General features: G+C 40.9%; 1 protein-coding gene and 1 long non-coding RNA gene across 4 annotated transcripts in view; one reads left to right on the top strand and one right to left on the bottom strand.

The window, feature by feature from the left end:
• The window catches only part of LOC125092198 (putative MAGE domain-containing protein MAGEA13P), a 420768-nt gene that overhangs the window by 260455 nt on the left and 133962 nt on the right, over positions 1-26351 (top strand). The window lies entirely within an intron of this gene.
• Positions 19190-26351, bottom strand: part of LOC125092199 (uncharacterized) — a 209607-nt gene continuing 202445 nt past the window's right edge. For both annotated transcript variants that reach the window (XR_007124843.1, XR_007124842.1), the window contains exon 5: positions 19190-20113. This is a non-coding gene — a long non-coding RNA (uncharacterized LOC125092199). The remainder of the gene's footprint in view (positions 20114-26351) is intronic.

Raw genomic sequence — 26351 nt, 5'->3', positions numbered from 1 at the left:
AAACATTTCATTCCGGGCTGTCTTCCCTCAGCACCTCTAGAGACTGCCTCCCACGCAGCTGGTGTGCGCATTCAGACGTCAAGTGACTCAGGGACAGTGTCAACAGGGTGATGGAAACTGCAACCAGACAAGAGGGTAGTCTGGAGGCAGAAATAACTCTGTGAGCCCAAATGCCCATTGGATCATTGCTCTCAGCCAACTGAAAAGGCGCAGTTGGGGGGATTGGAGGTCTTACAGAAACTGAATTTGTTTGAATAACTCAAGATTCCGACTCAGTTAGACACTTTGCCAAATCAGAGACATCCCAACAGAAGCAACCCTGATCATTTGCGTGTAGTACCAGAGGTCATGAGCTAGGTTTCAGATTTTCTTGAGAGCTGATATGTGCTCAGTGATGCACTAGGAAGATGGGGGCTGTGGGACTAGCTGTTGCCACTGCAAACCCTCAAGGCCCACCCTGTGTCCACGATCTAATGCTACTTGTCTTAGTGGCTTCTTCATGACATGCTTCTTTCTAACGTTTTTCTGGCCTCTCTGACCCCCTCTGCCTCATATCTGATGCTTCTGTCCTCTTCCTCCCTTTCCCTTTTGTGAACTCACTTCCTTCAGGGTTTTTGATTTTGCCAAACACACTGCTTATTCTCCCGTGTCCAACAGAGCCTCCAATTCGATCTGCTAGATTACCCCAGTCATCTCATCCAATGTCCAAGGTCTGCAGCCAGAAAGGATGTCATTTAAGAAAACAAGACTGCCCAACAATTAAAGCTGTATGAAAAGCAAACGGGCTTCCTCAACAGGGTGTGAGATGCCACTCTCAGGAAGTATATAAGCGGCAGCTCAGTGGCCCACTGATGCAGATGTTGGAGGAAAGGTTTTAATGTCTCCTGGGGTCTCTTAAGGATTCTGAGAGTCTGTAAACTTAAGCAACACCAACCCTCTCATTTGTCAAATGACAAACTTAAGGCTAGAATTTTACAGAGATGCAGGTCAGTCCATGAACAAGGACAAGAGCCTAGGTATCCTGACTTCTAGTCAGAAATTCTTCTGACCATAGCACACTCGTGCCCTAATCCCACCATCAGTCTCACTCCTTCTGGAAAGCTCTCTTTGATTAAATGCGTTTCAGCCTAAGTTGTATTCTACCACAAGTGTAACACCCTCTCTTCCAAAAAATTCCACCACTGCCATGAATGATCCCTACTCACATACCCATAAGGGGGTGGCATTAACTTCTGACCAAGAAATGTCTTTGTGCCAAGCTGCTGGATATATCATTGCCAATGAAAATAATCAAACTTGGAAGGAGGTATCCAGGGAGTTTGGCTAATACTTTTAACCTTTCAGGTACTATCCATACCTCTCTTCTTTTTTTTTTTCAAGATTTTTAATTTTATTTATTTGACAGAGAGAGAGGGAGAGATCACAAGTAGGCAGAGAGGCAGGCAGAGAGAGAGAGGAGGAAGCAGGATCCCCGCTGACCAGAGAGCCCGATGCAGGGCTCAATCCCAGGACCCTGGGACTATGACCTGAGCTGAAGGCAGAGGCTTTAACCCACTGAGCCACCCAGGCGCCCCAATGCCTCTCTTCTTGATGACTTATGGTTACTTAGACAAAAAGCTTTAACTGAATCTCTGGGCTGGCCCTGCCAAGTCTAATATTATGCAAAATGAAGAAAAACCAAAGAAAGCAGTCAGTTTTGCCTTTGGGGGAGCTGAGATTCTGGTTGGGAAGGTAGCATACCTGTGAGAAAATGACTTGAGAACTACAGGTAACACAGTAGCAAGTACACAGATGTATGCTTTAAACAGACACCAGAGGTAACAGCTGGGGGTACACTAAGCGAAAAGGTTAGGGGCTACTTTTCCATCAGCTTTTTTCCCCCAATAATCACTCCACCACCATCATCATCAACAAACTTTGATGTGTGCCTGTCCTGCTGGATGGAGAAAAGAGGAAGCATCCATGTCAGGACAGAGATCAAGGCCACGCATCAGGCAGCAAGTGCTCAGGGCCAAGAATGTTCAGGTGCATGGATGTGCAGAGGACGTAGCAAAAGCAAGGATTCTGAAGGGCCTGAGGAGAAAGAGGTGGCTTTCCTGCAGAATGCTGGTCCCAGTCTTTTCCTTGCATAACTGGGAGGCTGAGAATGAGAAGGTACGTCAGGCGGGGGAAACGAGAGAAAGGAGGTTTACTTTACTATGACACTGTAGGAGTTAATAGTAGAAAGCCCAACTATGAAAGACTATGGATGACACATCAAATAAAGAGTTTGTGCTTTATCCTGTAGCCACTTGGGTACCACTGAAGGTTTTTGTGGGGTTTTGTTTTGCTTTGCTTTGTTTTCTTTTTTTTTTTTTAATTATTGTGTTCAGTTAGCCAGTGTATAGTACATCATTAGTTTTTGATGTAGCATTCAATGATTCATTAGTTGCATATAACTCCCAGTGCTCATCACAACACATGCCCTCCTTAATAAACATCACCTGGTTACCCCGTCCCCCCACCCCCTCCCTTCCGTAACCCTCAGTTGGATTCCTGGAGTCCAGAGTGTCTCATGGTTTGTCTCCCTCTCTGATTTCTTCCCATTCAGTTTTCCCTCCCTTCCCCTATGGTCCTCTGCCCTGTTCTTTATGTTCCTAGTATGAGTGAAACCCTATGATAATTGTCTTTCTCCTACTGACTTATTTCACTTAGCATAATCCCCTCCAGTTCCATCCATGCCATTGTAAATGGTAAGTATTCATACCACTGAGGATTTTTGAAAGAAAAAAAGAGATGGATAAACTCTGCAAAAAGTTTTTGGAAGTATTCATTTGGCTTCCAGGTTTGTTAGTGGTAGGTGGTGGGGGAAGTGATGATGTAAATATACATATGGGGCCAAATCCTGGAGATGTGGATCTCAGGGAGAAGAAGTGGGTAAAATTAGAGCCCTTGTTTCAGGCTGGATATTTATGGAAAACAATACACTACATTTTAAACACAAAGATCAAAGACTGTTGTTTACTTAAAATCAATAGGCAATTCTTCAGTGATTTGGGCATAGTTGACCTCTTCTTCTAGTTTCATGTTTTTAAAGGAAATATAAGAACAAGAAGAATATTGATTTCTTCTTTTAATTATGCATGAGTGAAAGTGTCTTATATTTCTGTGACTATCTTGCCTTCTTTAAGCCTAAATACAACTAAAACACTATTTCTTTTTTTTAAAGAACTATAATCTAGTTGATATAGAGATTTACTATAAGTAAATATAAGTGTATAAGCTAACAGTTCTTTTTTTAAATTTTATTTATTTATTTGACAGAGAGAGAGATCACAAGTAGGCAGAGAGGCAGGCAGAGAAAGAGGGAGTAGCAGGCTCCCCACTGAGCAGAGAGCCCGATATGGGGCTTGATCCCAGGACCCTGAGATCATGACATTAGCCTAAGGCAGAGGCTTAACCCACTGAGCCACCCAGGTGCCCCAAAACACTATTTCTTGCTAAATTAACAATTCTACAACATTCAAGTGAATTTTTTAAAAAGATTTTATTTATTTATTTGACAGAGAGAGACACAGTGAGAGAGGGAACACAAGCAGGGGGAGTGGGAGAAGGAGAAGCAGGCTACCCACAGAGCGGGAAGCTTGATGTGGGGCTTGATCCCAGGACTCTGGGATCATGACCTGAGCTGAAGGCAGATGCTTAACAACTGAGCCACCCAGGCACCCTCAAGTTAATTTTTAATTTTTATTTATTTTGGGGGGGTTGGTGCCTGGGTGGCACAGTCAGTTAACCATCCGACTCTTGGTTTCAGCTCAGGTCATGATCTCAGGGTCACAGGATGGAGCCCCATGTGGGGCTCCACGCTCAGTGGGGAGTGTGCTTGGGAGTCTCTTTCCCTCACCCTCTGCCCCTCCTCTCTCGTGTTTGCTTGCGCTCTCTCTCTCTCTCTCTCTCTCTCTCTCAAATAAATAAATTTTAAAAGATAAAGTGAATTTTAAAAAATAAGCTCTTGTCCCTGACAGTAAAACCCTTTTTATTTTCCATCTTCCCCTCAACTTAATCCCTATATATAATTTATTTTCCATGACTGCCATTGCCCTTATTTATATAACTATCATTTCAACCTACATACCAAATAAATGCATTTCATTGAACTCACACAAATGAACAACAATGTAGCAAAATAGCATTTAAAATAAAATGCCATATTGACACAGTTTTGTAATACTCCCTAGACTCTCTCTAAACTACCCCCAAAGTCACGCAAACTGTCAGAAGATCCACTCAACATTTTACAAGCCTGAAACTTGACGTCCAAAGAACATACAGCATTGATATTTTTTAGGGTCATTATACTCCTCATGAGATAAAACGGGCTTTAAGGGAGGTGGGGGGGCTGGGTCGAACAGGGGAGAGGGATGAAGGAGCACACTTGTGATGGGCACAGGCTGATGGGCGGAAGTGTTGAATTCCTGTATCGTACACCTGAAACTACTATTAGTTATGCATGTTAACTCACTGGAATTTAAATAAAAACTTGGAAAAGTGGGCTTTAAGATCCTGCCCTGACAGCAGCAATGCTCAGTTAAGCCTCCCGAGAATAAGAGCACTTGCATCTTCCGTATGCCCACCCAATGCCAGGCACCATGCTAAGTAATTTGCCTACATTAATGATCTCATGAGTTTCTTACAACATCCTAATGGGATAGGAATTATCCCCCTTTTAGACAGAAGGAAACCAATGCTAGAAAGAATAGTGACTTAGCCAAGACCACGAAGTTCATAAGGAGCAGAGGGGGATTTCAAGTTTAGGTTGGCCTCATTCCTGTGTCTGAACTCTTAACTGACTCTCGAGATACTATTTTCAACTTTAACAGGAAAGGAGCTATTTTTGTTCCTATTTAGTGTCTCGCTCCCAGCTCCCATGTAACTTTGCCTTTCAGTAGCAGCAACCCTACAGAATCCTTGATCAGAGCCGTCAGTGGCGTGACCAACCCTGTGGCTGACTTCAAATGCATAAATCCCAGGGACGGCGGCACGGTGAGAACCTGCCCCAGCCAAGCCTTTCGGAGGATGCTACCTAGTAGAAAATTGCTTCTTCCTCCGATGATGCTGACCCCAGGTTCTAAGCTGCCGAGATCACGTACTCGCATGATCCATGTCTCCTCATATTTCCATACTGCTGAAGCCGCTGGGCTGAGGAGGCGAGGGTAGGGATGTGACAAAGCACAGCTTCTATCCTGTTAGTCCTCTGACCAATACTCTTTGAGTACCTCGTCCGTGTCTCGTGTCATATTGGGTTAGCCCTTGTCTCTGTCATTTGTGTCTTCTCAGAGATGTCTTGTTTCTTTCATTGGAGCTTCAGTTTTTATATTTTTTACATCTTGTTGCTTGCTTCCGTCTACTGTATATTTAGAAAAACAGAAACTTCCAGAGCAGTTTCTCTTGGGCACTCTGGGCCAGCCACATCAGGCACGGCCTGGTCACTTTCCTGGTGGGCTAGTGCGGGAGAAGAAGTCTTTTAGACTCACGCTCAGTGCTCTGGGTGGGGACAGGGCCAGCTTCTTGGACATGCAAGCTGTGTTGTTGTACAGAGCTGTGCTTCAGAGGGCCACAGACTTGGTTAAATTCTCTGCTGTTGCGGTCTTGAAATTCTTAATGACTTTTGAATAAGGAGCCTTGCAATTTGCGTTTTACATTTGGCCTCATGAATCACAGAGATGATCCCAGATGGGGCCATGGGCCACTGCAGCCAGGGGGAGCTGTGCTCACACAGACCGTCCGTCCTTCCCAGCCTCACCTCAAGTCCCTCATAGAGGATTGAAGGCCACGGAGATGTATGGCCAATTCACCTCACTCAGTGGAATTCTGCTCTCCTTCCAGTATCCAATGGTAAACACCTTTGAGTTATCTCATATTTTGCAATATGATCTGCAGTCAGACACCTTCCAGGTACAGAACAGTCGAGTCAGAAGGTGTGGCTTAAATTTTAGCTGTACCCCCTGCTCACTAGATAATCTGAGTAAGTCACTTCATGTCTTGGGGCCTCAGTATTCTATCTGGAAAATGGAACTAACAGTGTCTGCTCTACATACCTAAGGGATGTGCGTGAGACTCAAATGAGATCGCGTATTTGAATACCACTGAATGCCATTTAAGTTTTTGGGACCAGGATAATTGTTTTTTCCTTCTCTGTTTATTCCTTTATGTACAATAGCTTAAAAGTCATCCTATTTAACAGAAGAAGCAGTAATGATTATTAAAGAAAACTTTAAGAGTTAGGAAATGCACAAAGGAAAAGATCAAAAGAAATAGGAAAACTTGCAGAGAATGCCTGACATTTCTTGTGTTTGAAGCTATCAAAGTGACTAGCAGTCATGATATTTTCAGGTTCCTGTTTCAGTTCTCATTATTTTTAAATAACAATTAAGATCTCAGGAACATCATTTCTCAGCTGTTAAGTCTATTGTGTTTCTGCACATCAGCCTAACACTTCAGAAAGTAGGAATGGAAATATTTGGGAGGAATTTGTGCCTACTTGTCTAACTTCCCCATGCCATGTACTCCCCTTTCTCCTGTCCTTCTGTTTGTTGACAGCTGATATTAAATCCTTGTTGTTGTTGTTGTCTTTAGAGAAAGAAAGCAGTATTTAAAATAGTATTTCTCCTGTATGTCAGAAGGCACTGTCAATCTCCCACATGCCTCCCCTCCGTTTCCAGCAAGGAATGGACAGTTACCTGGTATCACTTTTATTGAAAGTTAAAAAAAAAAAAAAAAGGCACAGAGGAGCCTGTACCAACCCGAACTGCCACTCTCTTGTCCTCTTAGCTGGTATGAGGTGAGAAGCCTCACCATTTCTGAAGGTTGTACTCTTAAATAAGCTTCCTTTCATCTTCCATGGCTGTTCTGACAGTTTTCTGGAAAGTTGGCTCATCCCTTGATTTATATAGTGAGTGCATTTTTGGGCTCATTTGCCACATTTCCAGAGTAAAACGCATAATGTGCATTCGTGATTTACAAGCTGGACTTCGTATCTATTTCTTCTAAGTCTAGAATTTGCTTCTTGGTTAAAAACATCATATTTCCAAGTTAGTAGACAATGAGAGGGGCCATATGCTGCTCCAAAAACGTAGGGAGGGGATAGCTCACCATCACTGCTATGGCTGCTTTATTCCCAGGCAGCTCATTTTGGATGTGGCAGCCTTGCCTAACCTGTGTATAAATCATTCTAGCATCTGAGCAGTCCATACGGTTTGACCATTAAGATGGTCAAAAACACTGATCAACCATTTGTGGTTCTGTTTGGCTTATCCTATACACATGGCTACACAGTGTAAAATTTAAAGTTAAAAAGCAATTTTACAGTGCCTTATACTTCATTTCATTTTGTCATATCACCAAGGGCCATTCATAAACGAATTCTTCATATTCCTATAGCTTAGCCTCCTATCTTATCACAGATCCTGCCTTAGCACTTTGGCTATTTTTTTTTAAAGGCAATAACCCTCCTGGATTAGTGTCCTCTGACGTGTTTCACTAGATTTGTCAAACTTGCTTTCCCCCTAATACTCCAAGGCTGATATATTATGGTATTTTGAAAGGTGCCTGTGTGTGCAGCTTTAAGCCAAATAGACTCCCATTCTCAATATCAATGACGTAAGAGAAACAAAATTGAATGATTCAATTTCCCTTCAGACTGGCAAAGAGACTCAGTTCCTGACCACCTGTACTCAAGGGCCTGAAGGAAAGGCGGCTCCTGGTAGCTGGGCCAGATCATATGTGGTACGTATGGAGTAGATGCCTCTCCCCCAGGAGACTGGCCGCCCAACATCAAGGGAGGAGCAGAGCGCATGTGAACGACGGGCTCTACCAGCGATTACTTGGGCCCAAGGCCAGCTGCCTCTGCTTTCCTTCCATGTTCTCATCTGTAATAGGAGAGGGGTTGGGGTGGTGAGAATAGTGGGCTCTGACAAGGCGGTGATGGATAAGAGACCGTAGAGAAGAGTGGCCAGGAGCAGAGCCTATGTAGCCGGGTTGCCTGCCTTCAAATTCTGGCTCTGCCATCTACTGGTTGGGTAGCCATGGTGAACTTACTTCAACACTCTGGGCTTCTGTTTCCTCATCCACAGAAACTGGACAGTAATAGTGCCTATGTCCCAGCATTGTAATAAGATTAAAATTAACTCATACCTGGACAGAGTTTAGCACAGTACCCGGTACGGGGCAAACACTTGGTAAACTCTAGTTATTATTGTTATCGGTGGTCTGCAAGCTAAGAAAGGTCCAGAATTTCTGACTGGGTTGACGCGTGGCTCCCAGAAACCCCAAATATCAGGTGCCTCAGGGCCCCTCAGCCATCCCACTGCTGGACATGAAGTCACCATCCTTGTCACCTAGCTAAGCCACTGGTAAGTGGAATGCTCCCTTCCCTGCTCCCTTCACCAAACACTCCGCACACACCCTGTAACTCGTACCTCTTCATGGTGCTTCCCTCAAACCACAAAGGACATCCAGAGACACACAACGCACGCAGGCCCACAACCTCACACTTCCACACATCATTCAGAGCACACTCTCGCACATACCTCCCACACCGCTCACACATACACTCCGTCTCTTTCTCTTGCCAGTTCCAGGACCATTAAATGCAATAATGACATTTACGACAGGTAGGCTGATAATAGTGCCCTAGACCCACGTTGTCCCCCAAGAGGCCACCTCCTCTACAACATTATGTGCCCGTCCTCTCTTAATGGAAGCAATGTGCCCTGGCTGGCCTTGCACAACCCCCGTCCAGCTGGCTGCTGAGCCGAGAAGGCCTCACATTAACTGAGTGAGTGAGACCTTCATTACCTGAAGTTCAAAGCTCTTCTCTTTCCAACCCTGTATGGTTGCCAAAGAACAGGAGGAGTCCCTCCCTGCACCAAATCGCCGTCATAATTGCTGCCTCAGAGGTCAATGCAAAATTACAGCAGGAAACAGGAGCAATCTGGATTCCCTTTCCTGAACCTCTCTGTTGCTTCTGTGGCCTGCAAGTTGTTCTAACAAACGTACAACATTCTTCCACAGCTCAGGGGCCAGGTACTAGTTACTGGGCCAGAAGAACACAGTGTAGTTGGGGTGCTAACTTATTTGAAATCTTGAATTCTGCACAATCCTGATTCAGGTCTCAGGCTGGTCAGTGAGTACAGTGGGAAGCAGACAAAGCTACTATTTGATGGAAATTCCGTTTAAGAAAATGAGTACCCCCTCTTCCAGCTGTCACCTTATATAATGACTATCCCTTTGGGGTTACTGAGCCTGTACAGGGCAACCTCTAGACTCAAATTTTCTTTCCTTCTTTAAAAACTCTTTCTCTCCACCGCCCTGTCTGTTGATGAACAACAATGTTGGTATCAACTTGCTGCAGGAAAAGTACTAGCCTCCAAAGGACCACAGTCCTGCTGTGAAACCTCTCTGGGTGACAGTTTCTCCGTTGGCTAGGTAAAGGGTATAACCATGTTCCCCAACTTCCTCTTTGGTGAATTGCCTGAGATCGTACCCATTTATTTCTCACTCTGGAAGAGATTATGTCCTAAATGTGAAAAGTACAACTGACCTAGAAGCTGCCCCTGTACCTAAATAATCATTTCCTGAAACCAACAGGTTCACTGATCAGGGCATCAGGTGAGGGGGTATGGCCTAAAAGCCTTTACCACTGCTAACTGGAAGGCTCCTCTGAAGGAATCAGATCTCAGCTTCGACAAGTGAAGCTACCTGAAGGCTGCAGCCAGAAGTGTGGACCCCAGGGACAGCATGATGGAACGGAAGGGGGCTGGCCTTGCAGTTGGAGGACCGGGCTTGCGGTCCCGCTCTGCCACCCATCTGCTGGGGGACCCGTTCATGTCTACTCTGAGGACTCTTGTTTTTCCATTTTTAGAAACAGAGTTAGATGAGATGTTCTCTAGGGTCTCTTCCAGTTTCAATATTTGGGTTTTCTCCCTAAAGCTTTTACACAGAATATAATATAACCCATTCTAGAGTCACACACTCTGTCCTCCATACTGGGCCTGTGTTTGGTTGCCAGGGGAAACAGGCAAACGGAAGTGTATGACAATCCTTACTGCCCTTCCCCGTTGCCAAGTATATATCTATCCTGCTGTTGGTGTCAGGGGGGTCACCTTTGTGTCTGGACAACAGCATATTTGTATTATTGCTTGACTCGAATAAGAGCGCCATTGACTACCTGACAGACAAAAAGGCAGCGGTGGGTCTTTCATGAAGGCATTGGGTGCTCCCACGGTCAAGGAAACGGACTATCTGATCATGTGAGCTGATAGATGTGGAGGGGAGGTGCTGGCTAAAATATAAAGTATGGTAGAAATGAGAGCTGTTATTAAAAGAGTAAAACATTTACCCAGATGGCAGTACGAAAGTAGCGCTGTGGTTAGGCCTTGCCATGTTTGCTGAAATACGGGGCTGATCTTAGCATCCACCGAACCACAGGAAGATAACCCTGTGTGCTGTCTTCATAAGCTCTTCCTTACCTGAGTGAGAGAAAAAAAAAATTAGTTATCTAGCCTTTATGTTCCTGGGGCACTTTCAGGCAAGGTTTTAGACCTTCCTTAATAAGAAAATGCCAGCTTTCCTAGCCTGTAATCTGGTTATCTAATACCTTGCTAAACTGATTAAAATTGATTAACCTAGGAGGGAATGCTCTTTTGAAAAAAGAAAGAAAAAAGAAAATGATTGGATTTCTATGCTTTAGGTTATACTTAGGCACAAATTAAATTAACTTGATCTTGATTGAATAAAGGACACTCTAAACTTATTCCAAGTCTGAACATTGTTTTCTGGAATGCTTCAGCACAAAATGTCACCATCACTTTTGTTTCATAAGCACAGATATCTTTTAATGCATAGATAATGTACTTTATATTACAGAGGCCCTGAAAGCAACCCCACACACATAGATGTTTATTTACAACTATTTTTGCTAAACCAAAAGAGAAAAGGCTTGGTTGACTTTTAAGCACTGGCATTTTCCAATTTGAACACAGAGAATTATGACTGCAGAACACCTCATTTACATAACCAAGAGGTGGCAGTGTTACATCCGTGATGGATTCACTGCGCCATGTATCATTTGACAATAAAATGCGTAAATAAAGATATGTAACAAATATTTCTGTTCTTCCTAAATGGCCACATCAGTGATAGCCACTAAAAAGCATTCATTAAAGTGTGATGTTTCCTTGTAAACAATAATCACCCACCACCACCCCCTCCCCCCAAAAACACCAAAGCTAGGAACCACAATTTATTACCACCCGTGAGTTTACTGCAGCTCTGGGAATCCATACAGATCCCCTTCAGCAATCATTTGTTTTCTGGTAAAGCATTCCCCTCCTTCATACATATAGATAAAAGTCAATTAAAAAAACATCATGAGAATCACAAAAGTAAGCAACTCTATTTCTACATAAAAAGCAATTTAGAACAAAAAAAAAGACAAAGAGTTGACTAGAGGTAAACAGAGCTCCTACAAACTGATTATGAACTACTAAAAGACTATCTGAAATCGAACCCTTTTGGTTACCTTCCAAGATTGTTTTGAGCATCTGCTAAATTATGACTTGTGACTTGTGACTTGGGTTATGGTCCAATTAAATTCTACCTAAGCTACCTGAACCTGCCCTGTCTTATCTTTGGTTTTCTATTTCTAACCAGTTGAGGAGCTCAAAAACCAATAACAGCAGAAGCAAAAACCACTTAAAAACTTGAGTCTTTTGGGTCACCATTTTCCTATAAAACTACTCTTAGTAAAAATCAATACCATAAATACATCTAAGCACTCAGGAATAGGAATAAGTTCTTAGAAAAATATTTTAAATAGGAATTGAGTACTTTACATTTGACTTTATAGAAAGTTAGGTAGATCAAATTTTCCATCACTCATAGGAAAATATGTTATTTTAAACCATGAACTACATCATACAAGATTTCTAAAGGCACGCCAGCCCTAGAACTCAGCCATTTGGGCATTTGGAAATATTTTTTAATTTATTTTTTTTAAGATTTTTAATTTATTTACTTGAGAGAGAGAGAGATAATGAGAGAGAGAGAAAGAGAGAGAGAGAGCATGAGAGGGGACAGGTCAGAGGGAGAAGCAGACTCCCCGCTGAGCAGGAAGCCTGATGTGGGACTTGATCTCTGGACTCCAGGATCATGACCTGAGCGGAAGGCAGTTGCTTAACCAACTGAGCCACCCAGGCACTCAGAAATATTTTTTTGTGATCTGGGTATTTATGCTACTGATCAGAATCAGCACACAGTCTGTCTAAAATGATTGTTCTACAGATTCTGTTTTTACTGTTGTTGTACAGGTTCTAAAAGTCATCTAAACACAATTAAAGGGCATTTAGAGCATTAATAAATGACACATACCAAGATGTTATCCGGCTTCCAATTTCTAAGAGTATTCAGTTGATTAGACTTGACTATTTTAGATCTATCCTTTATATTTCTTCAGTATTTCATTTTAAGTCAGAAATTACAATTGTGGTCAAGGGTACTAAATTTTTTTTCATATATGGCACAAATAGCAAACACTTTCTCAGTGTGTCTAGACTGTTTGGGAAAAACTGATCTATGGACAGGATTCAAAGAGTACATGTGAAGATTGTGTAGTAGGATGACAGAGAAGAACAGGGTTGTGCCAGTGGGCACATAAGTAGATCAAATACTCCCAGTAACTTCAAAGCAGACAAGAATTTCAATTCCCCAAAAGGGATGGGGGAGTTAATTTAATTATTGTAACAAGTCTTCCAGTTTTATCACTTTGTGGAATAATTTCTAGTCTTGATTTCATTCTTAATCAAATTTGATGCATTATGTTTCATTTCCTACAGTGTGAAAATAAAACGGTATTTTAGTGTTTAAATTGAATTTCTATTCTCTTCCTATGTATGAATTATGTGGTTGTGTCATGATATTTGATGCTTCATCAATCCCTCATCTTCCTCTGTATACAGACACCATGCACTCAAGTTCTCTTCCTTCGTATCCCTCTATTTTCCCCAATAAGAGATTTCTTATTTCAGAGAAAAGATGCAGGTTTGTCAAGAAGAGCAACAAGGGGATGCCTGGGTGGCTCAGTCGGTTAGGCATCTGCCTTCGGCTCGGGTCATGATCCCAGGATCCTGGGATCGGGTCCCGCATCAGGGTCCTTGCTCGTCAGGGAGTCTGCTTCTCCATCTCCTTCTGCCACTGCCCCTGCTTGTACTCTCTCCCAAGCCCCGCCAACAAATAAATACAATAAAATATTTTTTTTTAAAAAGAAGAGCAACAAGAATAATATCAATATATATCTGTCTGTTTACAACATACCAGATACTTTGCTAAGAGCTTTCCATGGATTATTCTATATAACCCTCACAACGACCATTTTAGGTAGGTGCTGTTATTATCCCTATTTGAACAGTGAGGAAATGGAGACCCAGAGATGTGAACTGACCTGCCTGAAGTTCCATAACTGGTAAGCGCCAAAGATACAGCCCAACACCACTTAAGGGAGGCTCCACCACCACCACCAATAGCTCCCATTTACTGAGTTGCATTATGTGTCAGTACTACCCTAAGCATTTCACAAGCACCAGTTCATTTAATCCTCAAAAACCCTATGAGGCAGGAGCTAATATTATCTCCATTTTATAGGTAAGCTAATGGAGACACAAAGATTACGTAACCTGTCTCCAGGCAAATAGCCAGTAACCTGGGATTTAAACTCAGTTCTCTCTTGACTCCAAAATTCTTAATAGCCCTGTTCTAAAACAGAAGACAAAACTCAAGGTGGGTTCTTTTTTTTTTTTTTTTTTTAAAGATTTTATTTAGTTACTTGACAGAGAGAGAGAGATCACAAGTAGGTAGAGAGGCAGGCAGAGAGAGAGGAGGAAGCAGGCTCCCCACTGAGCAGAAAGCCCGATGTGGAGCTCGATCCCAGGACGCTGAGGTCATGACCTGAGCCAAAGGCAGAGGCCCAACCCACTGAGCCACCCAGGCACCCCTCAAGGTGGGTTCTAAGGATGACTCAGTTTGTGAAAGCCTCTTCTAATAATCTTATTGTTGACCAAAGATCTAAAATCTGACTTTATGCTTCTGGTTGGTAGCTTCCCTTCCAAAGTTAAGCCCAAGACTCTCTCCACACACAAACTTACATGTTTCCCCTTCACTCAATATAATGTTTGGCTCTGTCCTGTAAATAGGGGTCAATCCAGGAGGAAACATGCTAATGTCAACCTTCTAATTCCAAAAAATTCTTGACCAACTAATTTCACCAAATTTCATCAAATTACATATACCACTTACAGATACAAATTATTCCTTGCCAACACTCATACCATCAAAGCACCATGGATAAAATAATCCCTTTGGATTTCACAGACCCTTTAAAGCATGATGCTGGTTGAGAAGGGAGGGGACTCTGGCCCTGGATATTTGCATTCAAAGGGACAAATAAATGAAGACTGATACCTAAGAGATCCAAAAATGAATCAGATGTAAGAGAATTTTATACACATTGAAAGATATTTTATGGACTATGGTGCAGACCTAGGATTGCAGAGCATTCTTTTTCTTAGGTCAAAAAAAAGAAAGAAAAGGTTTTTTGGCACTAATGCACCATGAAGCAGAGCTATCTACAAAAAACTGCAATTAAAGAAAACCTTCTTTTACTTTGTACCAAAGAAATGATTTCTATCCTAGTCCCCAAAGATTAAAAAAGCTCATGTGCAAAGATAGAGACATCTATGCATTGAATTATTAAAGTTGTCAGTCCCTATTTTTAAAAAGTCAAATTAATGTGTAGTCCTGGAGGTCTGAGCCTCACTTCCATTTATGGGAGACAGCAGCAAGGATGCTGGCTTTGTCTTTGTCTCTCAGTTTCTTTAATGAACAATCCAAAAAGATGAGTTATTTGTAATTAACCCATCTGTTAAAAATGGGACATGTCTAAGGAGAAATCCAATCATCATCACTTGAAGCTTGGGTTCAGTGACAGGCTTGTCTTTGGAAAGCTAACTTAAATCTCATCTATTGGTGTGTGCATTAGAAATTTATTACTAGCTCTTCTGCTGGTCTTTGCTTTGTGCTATGCAGTACACTGCTGGTATTTATAATGAAAGATCTTGGTGTATGGGTAATTTCCAACAGGGTAAATACCATGGAGATATGACTTCAAGATAAAACTCTGTCTCCATGACCTCAAACAAGATTACTTAACCTCTCATGCCTTAGTGTTCTCTTGTGTAAAATAGGATGTTGGATTTATTCTTCCCACAGGTGTTTCTGAGTACCTATTACATACTTAGCACTAAGGTTGTTATGGTGAATAAGACAAAGCCTGTGGCTTCATGTTGCTTATAGTCTAAATGGAGAGATAGCCAAAAAAATATATAAACAAATAATATAATGTAGTATTTCAGAGGATAGTCTGTTCTATGAAAAAAATAAAGCAGAATAAGGGAATAGAGAGGGATGGATGGAACAGATGGACTGTCTTTTTGATAGAATGTTCTGTGAAGCCTTCTTTGAGGCAGATACTTCTGAGCAGAGACCTGAACAAAATAAGGAATCCAGCCATGCAAAGATTTGGGGGAAGAGCGTTCCATATAGAAGGAGACAGCACAAAGACTCTAAGATGAGTATGTCTAATATGTTGGAGGTAATAGGCTGGAACACAGTAAGGAAAACTGAAAGCAGTAAGAGATAGTGCAAGGTCATAGATGGCCTTCTAGGCCATGATTTGGGGTTTTATTCTAAGTGTGATGGGAAGCTATTGGGAGTTTAAGCAAGGAAGTTATTTGGTCTGACTTACAGTTTTAAAAGGATTACTCTGCTTGACTTATTTCACTCAGCATAATCACCTCCAGTCCCATCCATGTTGATGCAAAAGTTGGGTATTCATCCTTTCTGATGGCTAAGTAATATTCAATTGTGTATATGGACCACATGTTCTTTTTCCATTCGTCTGTTGAAGGGCATCTCGGCTCTTTCCACACTTTAGCAATTGTGGCCATTGCTGCTATGAACATTGGGGTGCATGTGACCCTTCTTTTCACTACATCTGTACCTTTGTGTTAAAAGCAGAGAGAGTCAGTTATCATATGGTTTCACTTACTTGTGGAACATAAGGAATAGCATGGAAGACATTAGGAAAAGAAAAGGAGAAGTGAATTGGGAAAAATCAGAGGGAGAGATGAACCATGAGAAACTATGGACTCCAAGAAACAAACTGAGGGTTTTAGAGGGGAGGGGCTGGAGTGACAGGTGAGCCTGGTGGTGGGTATTAAGGAGGGCACGTATTGCATGGAGCACTGGGTGTTGCATATAAACAATGAATCTTGGAACACTGCATCAAAAACTAATGATGTATTTTATAGTGACTAATGTAACACAATTTAAAAAAAAATAAAAGAAAAAAAAAAACAAAAGGATTATTCTGTTATGCAGTTAGGAAGCTACTACAATAATCCAGACAAGAAATGATGTTGGCTTAGATCCTGCTTGTTTTCTGCAGTGAGAGTGAGAATCGGTCAGATTTGGGGCATATTTTGGAGGCAGAGCCAACAAAGTCTCTTGATAGATTAGATTTGGTGTGTGAGGGAAAGAGAGGTACCAAGGATGATTCTGAGGTTTTACGCCTGATTAAGTGAAAGGTTCAGATTGACGTCAACTGACATAGGGAAGACTGAGAAGACACAGTTTTGGGGGAAGAATCATAAGTTTCTGTGAACATGTTAAGTTTGACATTCTTATTGGATATTTAAATGAAAATGTCAAGTTATCAGTTCAATATATGTGTCTGGAGCTTAGAGCTTAGATATGGAGAGACAGACATTTGCAAATTTCCAGTGTAATGGTGGTTTGGGAAGCCACGGAAATGGAAAATTACCTCATAAAATAGAAAGTGTAGATGAAGAAGTAAAGAGGTTCCCGGATTGAACCTGGGCTACTGCTACATTAGGAAATTAAGCAGATCAGGTGGAACCAACAAAGGAAACTGAGAAGGAAAACCTAGTGCAGTAGGAGAAGTAAGAGACAGTGGTGCTTCAGAAGGAAGCATTTCAAGGCAGGAGGGAAGTGGAAAACCATGTCAAACTTTGGTGAAAGATTAAGCAAAATGAAACCTGAGATTTGGCCAACAAACCGAGCCATATTGAGGTTACTGAGAAATATAATAAAGGGTGGTTGTTGAGGAATCCTTGGTGAAAACCTGTTGAAGTCAGTTGAGGAGACAATGAAAGGTGAAGAAGTGAAAATGAGTACAGAGAACTATTTTTAAGAATTTTATTATGAATAGGAGGAGAGAAATGATGTGATAACAATGGTGATCTTATTAGATTATAATGAAGGTGCTTCGAAAACTGTCAAGTTTATACACAAATAATTAGGCTATGATTAGGCAATCACTTCCTAATATCCATAACTAGCAAATTCACTTTACACAGTTCTATGCTTTCACACTTTATGAAGGTTTATTAATATTTTTTGTTGACTACATTCATCTGTATTTTAAGCACATGACAGTCTTGACTGAGTCAGAGTAGCCGGATGTGAACTCCAAACCTTTGCCACATGCTTATTGGCATTGTTGATGCCTTTGTTCCCTAATAGCCAGAATCTAAGAGGATGTCTATAAATCTTCCCATCAGCCTATATGTGTGTATATATATATATATATATATATATATATATATATATATACATACTACCTAGAGAGATTACACTTTCTCTTTAGTCTTCAATAGATGCATAATATCTGGGAGGAAAATAAAACAGAATGAGTCAAAGTGCTGGAGGGTGGCTTAAGGTCAGTGTCATAGTTATGGAAAGAGGAACATCAGATTGTAGAGTAAAACATATACTAATGCCTTTTTTCTTTAAATGAGACAGACATGGAAAGGAAAGGGAAATCAAACTTGAAATGAAACTCTGAAAAAGTTCTTGAGGGATAGACATACGATTGTCATTTTTTTTCATTCCATGGTATCCAAGGAGTTGTTTAGAACCTGATCCCATTCATTTACAAAATGGAGACAGAGGAGGAGTTTATGTCAGTATGTGGTTGACAGTATTAATTAGTTCTGGAGGTCCTGGCCATCAACAATATTCTCTGTATTCTAAAATGTTACTTAGAGTAAAAAGAGAAACAGAATTTGACCTCAGGTAAAGTCAATATTGACTGCCATCTCAAGGACTTATCTGGCAGGCTTGGTACAAGCTAAGCATCCCCAGTGTGCCAAGGAGAGAAAGGGATCCTGTCTCCAGGTGCAGAGTCCACATCATCACGCACAGCCATTTAGGTTAGAAAAGGGAGCTCTCAAGTTGGAAAACAGCCTACCCCCACACCTGCACCCACACCTTCCCCCCACCTCTGCACAACACAACTTTTGTGCCACCCAATAGTTAAAGACCAATTCTGGATAATGTTCTTCATGAAGAGAACAGTCAGCAGACACATAAACTCTGTTTGTTGACATATTTATTCCCAAAACTGATTGTGTTAATTTACCAAAACTCTTGCCTTGATGAGAGCTAGTGGGGAGGAAAAAGAAACAAACTCTATGGCATTGTATAATTATACCCACATTTAAAATTTTCTTTTTGTTTCTCATCAAGATGCAAGGCTTACCATATATCACTGTGCACTGACAGCTCTAATAGAAGAAAAAATAAAGCAAACAATTAGCCTTGGGGAAAAGATATAAACTAATGCACAATTCATGAATTTGCTACTCATTCATACCTGCTGTGATTCTAACAGAGTTGATGAAATACAACAATAAGTGATTTTGAACATTTTGATTTAATCTTCTTAAAAAAACACTTGCTGTTGAGATTATTTAAAATATGACTTCTTCTTATGTATTCTATGCAGAATAGTCTCTCTCTGACAGAAACTAAGTTTAATGATGTAATTTGGTTCCACCTTCCTAAACACCCCTGGGACGATGATCAAGCCAGCTTCATTACTGCCACAAAAGCACCCCTTGATGGGACACAGTTTCACAGATGCAGGTTCCATCTGCAGTAGTCAGAACTCTCAGTAGATTCCAACTCAAGCCAGTTTATGCAAAAATGAGAATTTATTGGTTAAGGTTACCAAGTATAAAAGAAGAAGGAGTACAGCTGGTTGTCAGCAATGACTGGAACCAGGACTTCATCACCCCCGAAATATGCTCTTTTTCTCCGTTGCCAGTCAGTTTCTGCATCAGTTTTATTCTCTCAGATTAGCTTTTTAAAAATATTCGGGAAGAGATCGTATTGCTCCAGCTTGTGTGTGGTTCCCACTCCTATACCACTGAATGATCTTTTGACTGCTACGTCTGGGAAATATAAGATCATCTGTGCCCCCATGAAGCTTACAGAAACCTTAGAAAAGTGGTTTCTGGGTGTATGCCAGTCACAAAGCATTACCTGGACTGAGTCCAGGAGAAGTCGTTACTACCTGCCCAGAGTTTGGAGCTATTCATATCTCAAACAAGATTAATGGAAAACCAAATGAAAGAAAGGGAAATAATTTACAACCATATTTATCTCCCCAATAAATCAAATGGGTTTCATTTTGCGAGATTCCCTTCTAGGCCCACAGGCACCTGTATTGGGGTTGGGGGAGCTCATTACTCAGGCTTTTTTTTTTTTCTTCTTTCTAAAAGCAGTTGAGAAATAAACATAGGAACCACATGAAAATTAGTTATTTGTCTATAGTTGGTAAAGGTAGACTGGAAGAAGTGGTCTGGACTGGTTGCCAAAGTGGAGGTTCCATATCACTTCCTCTCGAGTCTCTACCATGGGACTTACATGAGAGTTGGGTGTGTAGACCAAGCATTACTGAGTTAGCCACATGGAAGGTCATGCATGGCCTGACATATACCCTGGATGAGCAGGAGTCAAAGGACAACCAGAAGGGAGACTTCCATTCTTGTCTGGAGAAGCTAGTTTCTGAGCCCTGAATCAGCCGTCCTTACCGCACATGGAAGCAGTGTTAGAGGGAAGAACAAGTGTCCCCAAAGAGAGCAAGCAAGAAACATATCTATGCATGTATGCAGTGATCCTCCCCCAGCTTGTTAATCATATACACAGTTTCTTCTTCCTAGAAGAGAAAGAAAGAGATGAAGAGAATGCCTTAAAATGTCTCTCTGATGCTACTTCCTCCTGGGGAGCAGAGCAAAAGCTCTCTCATGGCAACATGAAGACAGGGGAATAGGGTCCACACCAACAAAACACTTTTCATAACCATGACTGTAATATAATATAATATATATATAATATATAATATAATATATTATGCTTTTTTCACTTCTTATATCATAAACAGTTTCTGTGTCATTTATATTATCTTCCAAACCATATAATTATATAATTATAATCATATATTTATAACTGCATAAATGTCTTATAATTTAGATAATTACTGCTTGACCAGATAATCTACCTTTATTAAATATTTAGGTGATTTCTTATTTTTCTACCCTAGATAATACGTACGTGGACATTTTTTATGACTATAGTCTCTTATCCTTTTGGATTATTTCATGAATTTGAATTCTCAGAAGGGGGATTACTATGCCAAAGGCTATACATATCCAAACCCAAAATGTTTATTTCAATCTACACTGCCACCCGTGCTATAGGCATATGCCAGCTTTATCACATTACAAACATCATGGGTAGTCAATAACATTTTGGTTTTGAATAATTTAATGGCTATAAAAAGCACCTCATTAATGTTTTCTTTTTTACTTCTTTGCTAGAAGGTTTCAATATTTTCCAGTAGGCTTGCTTACTAATAGCTCTTGCTTTTATAAATTGCTCACCTCCATCACTCACCTCCACTTACCTACTGAGTATTTTAATGTTTTTCTTGTATGAACTTCTTACATTATATAGGTGTTAACCCTTTGTCATATTTACTGATAGCTTTTTATCTGTTGTTTGCCTTATTATTTTAACCATTGTTAAGTGTATGTAGAGGTTTAGTTTTTATGGTGTGCACACCATCCATTTCTCCCTTGTAACTTTTTCAGTAGACTCCAAGCTAATAATGTTATTCATCTCTTGTCCTGATATCTTTGGGGGAACAGAGTTATATATACCCCCAAAGATATCAGGACAAGAGATTAAATAAATAAATATAGGTGTGTGTGCATATATAATTAAAAAAAAAAAAGAACAGACATGTCACACTTCCAAAAATGTTTCATGAGGATCAAAGCAACCTAAAACTCAATCACAGTTTGTAAAAGAATTAGTTAAGCTTCAAGTTGATTTTTCCTTATTCATGCTGAAAAAGACTTTTTCTCTTTAAGCAACCAAATATGGATCACAGCGGGAAGTATTAACTTCTAACACTTTCTGAAGAGCACAAACCTTCTGTTATTCCATTCACATAAAATACCAGTTGACAGATGGTATTTGCCAGAAAATAGGGTAGAAAAGCATTTGAACAGAGACTTAGAAATTGAAAATTCTTTCAAGAAAAGTACCTGTCTATTTGGTTGGATATTTAAGAGATAACAAGTCTACGGCCAGTGTAGGAAAATGGAAAGATAGGGAGGAAATGAATTTTGATCCTGAGCCTGGTTTGATTTTTAACTAGCTCTGTGCCTTTCATCAGCTACCTACCCTCTGGGGGCCCGAGTTTTCTCACAGATTTAATAAGGAAATTGGACCAGATAATTTATTAAATCCCATTCTGTGCTAGCACTCTATGATTCTTCATTCATTCATGCATTCGGTACACATTTCTTGAGCCCAAAATATGTGCCAAGCATTCTGCTATTTGCTGTAATTAAATATGAAATAAGAAACAACCCTTATCTTCACCGATCTTTAGTGGGGAAGAGAGACATAAATAGAACACTAACATTCCACGTGGTCAGTACACTCATGGTGGTAGAGAGGTAGAGCTATGCACTGTGGGCTAAGGTAACACAGTGGAGGAACATGCCATCTTCATGCCTTCCTTAGCACAAGCTGAGTTGTCAAGGGAATATTTCTGGGGGAGGTGACACCAAACTGAACCATAAAGATGAATAGGATTTAGTAAAAGGAGAGAAGAGGTGTGGGCCTATGAGGCAGTCTATGCAGAGGAATCAGTAGGAGCAAAGGCTGAGAAGCATATGATAGCAGGAAGCATGTGGAGAACTACAAATTTTGAATGAAGCTTGGAATATGAGGCACAGAGACAAATCTGCAGGATTAGGGCTCAGCTCTTGGAGAACCCTTTGTGTTCAGCCAAAGAATTAGGAATTTATTCTCTGATGAGCCATCATGGGATTTCAGGCAGAAGAATACCACGGTCAGATTTATATTCTGGCAGAAGTGTGTATGGCAAGTTGAGGGGGAGTACAAGCAGAGGCAGGATCAGGTAGTATACAGAAAAGCTATTGTCATAATCTAGGTGTGATCCCATGGGTTTAAATGAGGACAGTAAGGGTGGCTGAATATGGTTGTTCAGGTTGTTTACTGCACAAGGGTGCCTGGCTAAGGGGGCAAATGAGAGCTGAAATCTAGTCTATGCTCTAGTCACCAAATCTGTGCCTTGGTAAGAGGCTTTGCCCCTCTGGAGAAAGAGGCCCTGTGTTTTAATTCACGCAAAGGAGTCGTAATAGCTAGCACTGACCCTAAGAGTAGTGGTCATAGACATAGAAATAGATCATACTTAGGATGGATATAGACAGGACTTTCAAGAAATTACTGTTAGCATTGCAGAATCTAACTATTTGGTATTTTAAAATGTATCATATTAAAAAATAAAATAAGTCAAGCAGAGAGAGTCAATTATATGGTTTCTCTTATTTGTGGAGCATAACAAATAGCATGGAGGACAAGGTGAGTTAGAGAGGAGAAGGGAGTTGAGGGAAATTGGAAGGGGAGGTGAACCATGAGAGACTATGGACTCTGAAAAACAATCTGAGGGTTTTGAAGGGGTGGGGGGTGGGAGGTTGGGGGAACCAGGTGGTGGGTATTGGAGAGGGCACGGATCGCATGGAGCACTGGGTGTGGGGCAACAACAATGAATACTGTTATGCTGAAAATAAATTTAAAAAATTTAAAAAAAATAAAATATATTAGGTAGCACTTATCTCTCCCCTCATTAAATCTGTATAAATTCTGAAGTAAATAAAAATTAACTTATTTAAGAAAAATTACAGACATAGTGCTTCATGGTCTTTTGGTATATTTGCTTTCTTTATTGCTTTTGATTTTCACACAAACCTTCTAAGGAAGGCAGAGCTGATGGCCTTATTCCCTTTTTGTAACTGAATAAATCTAGGATCAAAAAAGCTAGGAAACTTGGCTGTGGTCATGCATATAGGCTCAGATACAAGAGAGCCCACATTCCTAGGGTCCAAGGCCAGTGCTAGTCGTTCATACCAACTGGCGTCCGTGACTACCCTGCCTATTGTAATTTCACTGCTAAATTAGTTTGAGAGATATTATAGCTGAAAATTCCTATATTAACTTTCAGTAATCATCATGCAGAAATCATACTGTTATGTAGAGTTTATTAGTTAAGACAGTTTCTTCAGAAAAAAAAAACTAAGTGTCAGTCCCATTAGATTAATGAAGCTGACTGAATTGGAGGAGGCACCATTTCTCTGGCATTCATTCCAGCATCTGGGCCTTTGGCTCCTGTATTAATTGTTTAGTGTTGCATAAGCAAATTATGCCAAACCTTAGTGACTTGAAACAACAAATAATCATTTAAAATTTATCTCTCATGGTTTCTGTGGGTCAAGAATTTGGACAGGGTACAATGAGAATAACTTATCTCTGCTCCACAATGCCTGGGGCCTCCGCTGGAAGACTGGTGACTAGAATTATCTGAGGCCTTGCTTGCTCACCAGAAGGCTGGTGGTTGATGCTGACTGTAAGATGATGGCCAAGCTGGCAAGCTCAACCAGGAACACAACCAGGTAGCCTGGGTTTCCTCATAACATGGCGGCTGAACTCCAGAGAGATAGCCAGCCAGCGAGCCAGCCAGCCAGAGGTAGCAAGAGTTATATAGGCAGAGGGAGGGATAACAGAGAGAGAAAGAGTAAAAAATTATACTGTTTTTATAGTCTTACCAAAGAAGTAACATATCATCACTTCTGCCATAGTCTGTTGGTCGTGGCAGTAACAAATCCCCACCGATATTCAGAAGGAAACCCTCTTAGTGGGAAGAGTGTCAGTCACATTGTAAGAAGATCATGTGGAATGGGGTAAATATCTTGATGCTGGAATATCTTGGAAAATACAATCTGCTACCATCCTTTATGCCATTTTTCCTCCCAACTTTCCTTTCTGTGTACCAAGGATCAAGTAGTTAACATACTAGAGACAGTCTTTAGTGGTCTATCAGCTGGCGTCATGGGACTATATCAAAAGATGATTTGGGTCACTGATGTTCAAAAGCTCAGCCCTTGATTTCCAGAATTTGCTGCAACAGTGTCAATTCTACTAGTAAAGCAGGCTATGCAAATACATATACCTCTTTCAATTTTCCAAAAATCCCAAAGACCATCTCAAAGCCTATGCCAGACCAAAGCATATATGCAATTTCATTTTGTTCTGTCCTGAAACAATATGTGAGAATGGCCTTGAGGCCTAAGCAGACTGTATTTATGACTGCATCAGTTGACTTTTACCTGCTTCGTGACCCAGACTGCTTAGCCCTGCCTGGATACCTTAAGCATGGTGAACGATAAAAGGGTCTGAGAAGAGTAGATAATAACTAGCATGGTATAACCCTTCCATGCCACTCAAAAAACAGCTCTTGGCTTGTTGCCTTAATGTAAGTACCCTCCTCCTCATAAAAGCAAGACAAAACTTAACAAGTGCACACAGCTGGATGGCCAAAAGGTTTTAACAGTCTGTGTCACCTTCTAAGTTGAGAGCTCTTTGACACAAGGGTTATAACTCATCCAGATGATGATGGTATTAATAACAGTAAAGTATTTTATACTTACACACATGGTCTAATTCATCTTAATCTCTATAGGATCTGGCACAAGTCATGGCATTTAGTAGGTGTATTAGCTAGGACTCTCTAGATAAATAGAACCAGTGGGAAATTTTATGTATTTTATTATGTATGTATGTATGTGTGTGTATACATATATACATATAAGATTTATTGTAAATACATACGTATGTGAGTAAATATATATATATATATACACACACACATATGTGTATATATATATAAAGAGATTTATTATAAGAAATTGGCTTACACAATTATGGAGGCTGACAAGCCCTAAGATGTGCTGTCAACAAGCTGGAGGCCCAGGAGGGCTGATGACACAGTTCCCGTCCACGTCTGAAAGCGCAAGAACCAGGAGAGCTGACGGTGTAAGTTCCAATCCAAAAACCCATGGCTCAATACCCAAGAATAATTAATGTTTCAGTCAAGTCCAAAGGCAGAAAAAGACTGATGTCCCAGCTCTGCAGTCAGGCAGGAGGAGTTCCTTTTTACTCAGGAGAGGGTCAGGGATTTTTTGTTCTAATCAGGCTTTCAACTAATTAAATAAGACCCACCCACATAATGGAGGCCAATCTGCCTTACTCAGTTGACTCATTCAAATGCTAATCTCACCCATAAATACCCTTACAGACACACCCAGAACAATGTTTGACCAAATATCTGGGCATCCCATGCCCCACTCATGGTATCACAATAGGTATACCACAAATAATTACGAAATAGATGAATGGATTCAACAAATAGTCCTCAATGTCTACTCTGTGCCAACCTCTATACTAGCTGCTGGAGTACTGTAAGACACGGTTGCTGCCCTTATGGGTCTCACAATTTAGTGGGAAAGCCTATTAGAATAATGGACTACGGTAAGGGTTTTGGTAGGGGTAAGCCCAGAGTGCTCTGGAAGTACAAAGAGTGTGAGCTCCTATCTCAAAGTCTGTGGTGAGGGGAGAATAAAGAAGGTTGTCACAGAGAAGGTAACATATCATAATCCTATAGTAAGCCAATGGGAACAAGGGCAGGGGGTGGAAACAGCATTCCTAGTACTCAGAAAAGGAAGTGCCAAGTCTAATAACAAAGTATGTTTGGGTTGCTGTATTAGTGAGGATTGTGAAGATTCTGAGAAAAACAGAATTAATAGTGTGTGTGTGTGTGTGTGTGTGTGTGTGTGTGTGTGTTTGTGTGTCTACACTGGGGCGCAGAGAGGGAGAGAGAGAAAGAGATGTTTAGGAACTGGCTCATGCAAGTTGTAGAGTCTGGGAGGTTCACATCTTTAGGGCACACCCTCAGGCTGGAGACCCAGGGAAGAGTTGGTGTCACAGTTCAAGTCTAAAGGCAGTCTGCTAGCGCAAAGCTATTA

This window comes from Lutra lutra, chromosome X (assembly GCF_902655055.1).
Source record: "Lutra lutra chromosome X, mLutLut1.2, whole genome shotgun sequence".
NCBI lineage: Eukaryota > Metazoa > Chordata > Mammalia > Carnivora > Mustelidae > Lutra > Lutra lutra.
The sequence above is the reverse complement of the archived record's forward strand: the minus strand, read 5'-3'. Positions and strand labels throughout refer to the sequence as shown.